The following is a 7,500-nucleotide window of genomic DNA, read 5'->3' as shown; positions in this document are numbered from 1 at the left end:
TGTCTATCTGGGTAGGCTTTCTTCAGCTCTCCTCCTCAGACTGCTGTATTAACTTGTCTCATGGTGTCTATCTGGGTAGGCTTTCTTCAGCTCTCCTCCTCAGACTGCTTTATTAACTTGTCTCATGGTGTCTATCTGGGTAGGCCTTCTTCTAGCCTTCTTCAACTACAACATTCCTCAGGGACTTGCCTTAACAACAACCGAAGCAGCTTTTCCCCCAAAGTAATGTTGCTGGAAATGTTATGTCCCGAAAACACAGCAAGCATCCAGGATTCCAGTCTTCCCTCTTTTCCCCCCTGGTCGAGGTTCCTTCTTCCCCCCTGGGTGAGGTTCCCTCTCTCCCCCCTGGGTGAGGTTCCCTCTCTCCCCCCTGGGTGAGGTTCCCTCTCTCCCCCCTGGGCGAGGTTCCTTCTTTCCCCCCTGGGTGAGGTTCCCTCTCTCCCCCCTGGGTGAGGTTCCCTCTCTCCCCCCTGGGTGAGGTTCCCTCTCTCCCCCCTGGGTGAGGTTCCCTCTCTCCCCCCTGGGCGAGATTTCTTCTTTCCCCCCTGGGTGAGGTTCCCTCTCTCCCCCCTGGGCGAGGTTCCTTCTTCCCCCCCCGGGCGAGGTTCCTTCTTTCCCCCCTGGGTGAGGTTCCCTCTCTCCCCCCTGGGTGAGGTTCCCTCTCTCCCCCCTGGGTGAGGTTCCCTCTCTCCCCCCTGGGCGAGGTTCCTTCTTTCCCCCCTGGGTGAGGTTCCCTCTCTCCCCCCTGGGCGAGGTTCCCTCTCTCCCCCCTGGGCGAGGTTTCTTCTTTCCCCCCTGGGTGAGGTTCCCTCTCTCCCCCCTGGGCGAGGTTCCCTCTTCCCCCCCCCCCCCCGGGCGAGGTTCCTTCTTTCCCCCCTGGGTGAGGTACCCTCTCTCCCCCCTGGGTGAGGTTCCTTCTTTCCCCCCTGGGTGAGGTTCCCTCTCTCCCCCCTGGGTGAGGTTCCCTCTCTCCCCCCTGGGTGAGGTTCCCTCTCTCCCCCCTGGGCGAGGTTCCTTCTTTCCCCCCTGGGTGAGGTTCCCTCTCCCCCCCTGGGCGAGGTTCCTTCTTTCCCCCCTGGGTGAGGTTCCCTCTCTCCCCCCTGGGTGAGGTTCCTTCTTTCCCCCCTGGGTGAGGTTCCCTCTCTCCCCCCTGGGCGAGGTTCCTTCTTCCCCCCCTGGGCGAGGTTCCTTCTTCCCCCCCTGGGCGAGGTTCCTTCTTCCCCCCCTGGGCGAGGTTCCTTCTTTCCCCCCTGGGTGAGGTTCCCTCTCTCCCCCCTGGGTGAGGTTCCTTCTTTCCCCCCTGGGCGAGGTTCCTTCTTCCCCCCTGGGCGAGGTTCCTTCTTCCCCTCTGGTTGAGGTTCCTTCTTTCCCCCCTGGGCGAGGTTCCCTCTCTCCCCCCTGGGCGAGGTTCCCTCTCTCCCCCCTGGGCGAGGTTCCTTCTTCCCACCTGGGCGAGGTTCCTTCTTCCCCCCTGGGTGAGGTTCCCCCTGTGGAATGTTGCTGAATTGTTGTCACAACATTGCCATAACATCAGCTGGCTGGTCTTCAGTTGGACCATTGCAGGGAAATGACTGTAGTAATCCACTGGCACTATGAACGCGGCACCAAAACATTGTCCAAAAGAGGTAGGGTACTTCCCTGAGCCCTTTATTAAGCTACATAACGATTCTGCACACTTTATTAGGCTACATAAGGATTCCGAGCACTTTATTAGGCTACATAAGGATTCCAAACACTTTATTAGGCTACATAAGGATTCCGAGCACTTTATTAGGCTACATAAGGATTCCAAACACTTTATTAGGCTACATAAGGATTCCGAGCACTTTATTAGGCTACATAAGGATTCCGAGCACTTTATTAGGCTACATAAGGATTCCAAGCACTTAATTAGGCTACATAAGGATTCCGAGCACTTTATTAGGCTACATAAGGATTCCAAACACTTTATTAGGCTACATAAGGATTCCAAACCCTTTATTAGGCTACATAAGGATTCCAAACACTTTATTAGGCTACATAAGGATTCCAAACACTTTATTAGGCTACATAAGGATCCCAAGCACTTTATTAGGCTACATAAGGATTCCGAGCACTTTATTAGGCTACATAAGGATTCCAAACACTTTATTAGGCTACATAAGGATTCCGGGCATGTTTTGAGGTCAGAAACAAAGTAGGCAGGTCCTCTCAGACGTGTCATCGTGTATTCATTGCATTGGCAGTAGAACCTACAGCTCTATGATAGATCACATGAGGACACTGTACTTCATCTATCTGTTCCGCCAGCTGGTAAATCTTAACCCCACCCCCCGCACCATTCTGTTGATAAGAATCTCTGTGTCTGTGTGGCTCAGTGCCTGTCGATGGAGTAGTTATTTTGATTTGTGCTTGTCGGCACACCCCTTAAAGCCCAATCATTGGTTTCTTCTGAACAAAAAGCCCTTGGATTAGCTTTTTTGGTGGGTTTGCAAAACCATAGACACCATATGCATATGCACGCACACACACACACACACACATGCACGCTCACACACAGATACCCCAACCTGATTTGGAACACATAGCATCCAGTATGGCGAATCCAGAACACATCGTAACAGTTCTCTCTGTGTGACTGAAACAGACATCCCTGCTCAAACACAGCCCAGATAATAAGATGTCTAACACAGACTACAGGATTTGCATCCTGCCAAGTTGCTTTTATGGATGTTCGGAGAGCAGCAATGTTGAAACTCAAATCTATCAAGGATACTGCAGAGAGCACAGCAATCAATAAGTGAATAGTGAATAGTTGACTGCTCTCTTTGAGAGGCACAGATTGGCAAACATTTCAAGAGGGAAAAAAAAGGCACACAATTTCTGATTTCATTGAATGCTAGACAGGCAGAGCAGGCAAAGAAAGCCCTGCCCTGGCGATTGAAAACAGGGAGGCGTCTACTTATATTAAGAGAGAGCCAGATGGTAAAGACTAAAGTCACAAGGTAGGCTATATAAATGGCGAACAGCTGAGAGAAAGCACTCAGTGATGATCCCTGGAATACAAAGAGCCAGCCTTTTCTGTGGGGAAGCCTGGTGCTGTTATCGTACGGCTCAGGAGAGCCAGAGTGCCTGTGGGGAAGCCTGGTGCTGTTATCGTACGGCTCAGGTGAGCCAGAGTGCCTGTGGGGAAGCCTGGTGCTGTTATCGTACGGCTCAGGAGAGTCAGAGTGCCTGTGGGGAAGCCTGGTGCTGTTATCGTACGGCTCAGGAGAGCCAGAGTGCCTGTGGGGAAGCCTGGTGCTGTTATCGTACGGCTCAGGAGAGCCAGGCTGCCTGTGGGGAAGCCTGGTGCTGTTATCGTACGGCTCAGGAGAGCCAGAGTGCCTGTGGGGAAGCCTGGTGCTGTTATCGTACGGCTCAGGAGAGCCAGAGTGCCTGTGGGGAAGCCTGGTGCTGTTATCGTACGGCTCAGGAGAGCCAGAGTGCCTGTGGGGAAGCCTGGTGCTGTTATCGTACGGCTCAGGAGAGCCAGAGTGCCTGTGGGGAAGCCTGGTGCTGTTATCGTACGGCTCAGGAGAGCCAGAGTGCCTGTGGGGAAGCCTGGTGCTGTTATCGTACGGCTCAGGAGAGCCAGAGTGCCTGTGGGGAAGCCTGGTGCTGTTATCGTACGGCTCAGGAGAGCCAGACTACCTGTGGGGAAGCCTGGTGCTGTTATCGTACGGCTCAGGAGAGCCAGACTGCCTGTGGGGAAGCCTGGTGCTGTTATCGTACGGCTCAGGAGAGTCAGAGTGCCTGTGGGGAAGCCTGGTGTTGTTATCGTACGGCTCAGGAGAGCCAGAGTGCCTGTGGGGAAGCCTGGTGCTGTTATCGTACGGCTCAGGAGAGCCAGAGTGCCTGTGGGGAAGCCTGGTGCTGTTATCGTACGGCTCAGGAGAGCCAGAGTGCCTGTGACCTCGAGTCCATCTTCTAGTGGGGATTACACACACACACACACAGAGTAATGAGAATTGACTCACGTTGTTACCAGTGATATCACGTGTTTGTATGTGACTTGAACAAGACGAGATGCCTCACATTTCCCTCAAAGGTTAGGCTACCCAGAGGTTGTTTTTATTATGCTACAAACGTTCCACATTTGGTACTTTAGACAGAAAAAAATAACATGTCAAGAGAACCACTGCTGCTGCATGTTCATGTGATAAAATGCCATTCAAAAACGATTTGAATATACTGTAATATTGTTACCACACAGACGCATGAACTTCCCTTTATGATGGAAAACGAACATTTGAATAGATGATTCCCTTATCGTCACTGGTTGGTAGATCAATAGCCAGTCCACCATTTAACATGCATTACAATCACCTCCCTCAGATACCCTTTCATGTGGTTGTTGAATGTGTTTATCAGTATGGCACCAGAGTCAACCATCACACGAGAGGTATCTCGACCATCACACTAGAGGTATCTCAACCATCACACTAGAGGTATCTCAGCCATCACACTAGAGGTATCTCAACCATCACACTAGAGGTATCTCAGCCATCACACTATAGGTATCTCAACCATCACACTAGAGGTATCTCAACCATCACACTAGAGGTATCTCAACCATCACACTTGAAGTATCTCAACCACCACACTAGAGGTATCTCAACCATCACACTAGAGGTATCTCAACCATCACACGAGAGCTATCTCAACCATCACACTAGAGGTATCTCAACCATCACCCTAGAGGTATCTCAACCATCACACTAGAGGTATCTCAACCATCACACTAGAGGTATCTCAACCATCACACGAGAGGTATCTCAACCATCACACTTGAAGTATTTCAACCATCACACGAGAGCTATCTCAACCATCACACTAGAGGTATCTCAACCATCACCCTAGAGGTATCTCAACCACCACACTAGAGGTATCTCAACCATCACACTAGAGGTATCTCAACCATCACACGAGAGCTATCTCAACCATCACACTAGAGGTATCTCAACCATCACCCTAGAGGTATCTCAACCATCACACTAGAGGTATCTCAACCATCACCCTAGAGGTATCTCAACCATCACACTAGAGGTATCTCAACCATCATACTAGAGGTATCTCAACCATCACACTTGAAGTATCTCAACCATCACACTAGAGGTATATCAACCATCACACTTGAAGTATCTCAACCATCACACTAGAGGTAACTCAACCATCACACTAGAGGTAACTCAACCATCACACTAGAGGTATCTCAACCATCACACTAGAGGTAACTCAACCATCACACTAGAGGTAACTCAACCATCACACTAGAGGTATCTCAACCATCACACTAGAGGTATCTCAACCATCACACTAGAGGTAACTCAACCATCACACTAGAGGTATCTCAACCATCACACTAGAGGTATCTCAACCATCACACTAGAGGTAACTCAACCATCACACTAGAGGTAACTCAACCATCACACTAGTGGTATCTCAACCATCACACTAGAGGTATCTCAACCATCACCCTAGAGGTATCTCAACCATCACACTAGAGGTAAATCAACCATCACACTAGAGGTATCTCAACCATCACACTAGAGGTAACTCAACCATCACACTAGAGGTATCTCAACCATCACACTAGAGGTATCTCAACCATCACACTAGAGGTAACTCAACCATCACACTAGTGGTAACTCAACCATCACACTAGAGGTAACTCAACCATCACACTAGTGGTAACTCAACCATCACACTAGAGGTATCTCAACCATCACACTTGAGGTATCTCAACCCCTGGTATCCATTAAGTCTCTCTAAGGAATAACATCTCAGGGCACCAGAGAGAGAGACAGCTAGCCATCTCATTACGGGCCTATATATCTATTGGATAAGCATTAAGTCAGTCAGTCAGTCATGTGGCCAAATTATGCCCTCCCTCTCTCTTGCATGACCAGGTAAACTCAGAGTCAGTGTTGCCTGGGCAACAGCCTCAGTTATGTAACATCCTATGACTCTGTGTAAACAAAGTGACCCCAGCAAGCAGTGTGTTCTCTTTCCATCCCTTCAATGCCTGCTGTGGAGAATAGATGGAAATAGACAGCTCGATCACGTTAGCTTAAATCTATACACACTTCTACTCTGGCGTGGAGTGTACAGTCGTTCCCTCAAACCAACCCTGCAGCAGTGCAGGAGGGACACGATAAAAAGACAATTCGCTATAAACAAGTTATACAACAAAGTAGAGGACGTTCATGGCGTCATAATTTACAACAATGGGAGCAGCTACGCCCTGATTGAACATGCTGAATAGTTTGATAAGGATCCTAACAGCTGTTTGTTCTGTGGTTTCAGATATACCGGCATTTAAATAGAAAACTGTTGCTGTGTCGTGTGTTTTTATGGTTGCTCTTATCACTGGAAGACAGGGACTTTTATTGTGAATTTATGTTTCAAGTGTTTGTTTTTTGTCACATGCACAAGTAAAGTGACCAGCCCTACCCAGCAGTGCAGTGTTCAATTCCAAACTAGTATTAACTAATAAAAAAACACAGAAGACATCAGAGAGGAAGCAAAAAAAGGGTCAGTACCAAATGTACAATGTGCAGGGATAATGGAGTATTGAGGTAGATATGTACAGGGATATTGGAGTATTGAGGTAGATATGTACAATGTACAGGGATAATGGAGTATTGAGGGAGATATGTACAATGTGCAGGGATAATGGAGTATTGAGGTAGATATGTACAGGGATATTGGAGTATTGAGGTAGATATGTACAGGGATATTGGAGTATTGAGGTAGATATGTACAATGTACAGGGATAATGGAGTCTCGAGGTAGATATGTACAATGTACAGGGATAATGGAGTATTGAGGTAGATATGTACAATGTACAGGGATAATGGAGTATTGAGGTAGATATGTACAATGTGCAGGGATAATGGAGTATTGAGGTAGATATGTACAGGGATATTGGAGTATTGAGGTAGATATGTACAGGGATATTGGAGTATTGAGGTAGATATGTACAATGTACAGGGATAATGGAGTATTGAGGTAGATATGTACAATGTACAGGGATAATGGAGTAGTGAGGTAGATATGTACAATGTACAGGGATAATGGAGTATTGAGGTAGATATGTACAGGGATATTGGAGTATTGAGGTAGATATGTACAATGTACAGGGATAATGGAGTATTGAGGTAGATATGTACAATGTACAGGGATAATGGAGTATTGAGGTAGATATGTACAGGGATATTGGAGTATTGAGGTAGATATGTACAATGTACAGGGATAATGGAGTATTGAGGTAGATATGTACAATGTGCAGGGATATTGGAGTATTGAGGTAGATATGTACAGGGATATTGGAGTATTGAGGTAGATATGCACAGGGATATTGGAGTATTGAGGTAGATATGTACAGGGATAATGGAGTATTGAGGTAGATATGTACAGGGATATTGGAGTATTGAGGTAGATATGTACAGGGATATTGGAGTATTGAGGTAGATATGT

Source organism: Oncorhynchus kisutch, linkage group LG17 (assembly GCF_002021735.2).
Source record: "Oncorhynchus kisutch isolate 150728-3 linkage group LG17, Okis_V2, whole genome shotgun sequence".
Lineage (NCBI taxonomy): Eukaryota > Metazoa > Chordata > Actinopteri > Salmoniformes > Salmonidae > Oncorhynchus > Oncorhynchus kisutch.
The sequence above is the reverse complement of the archived record's forward strand: the minus strand, read 5'-3'. Positions refer to the sequence as shown.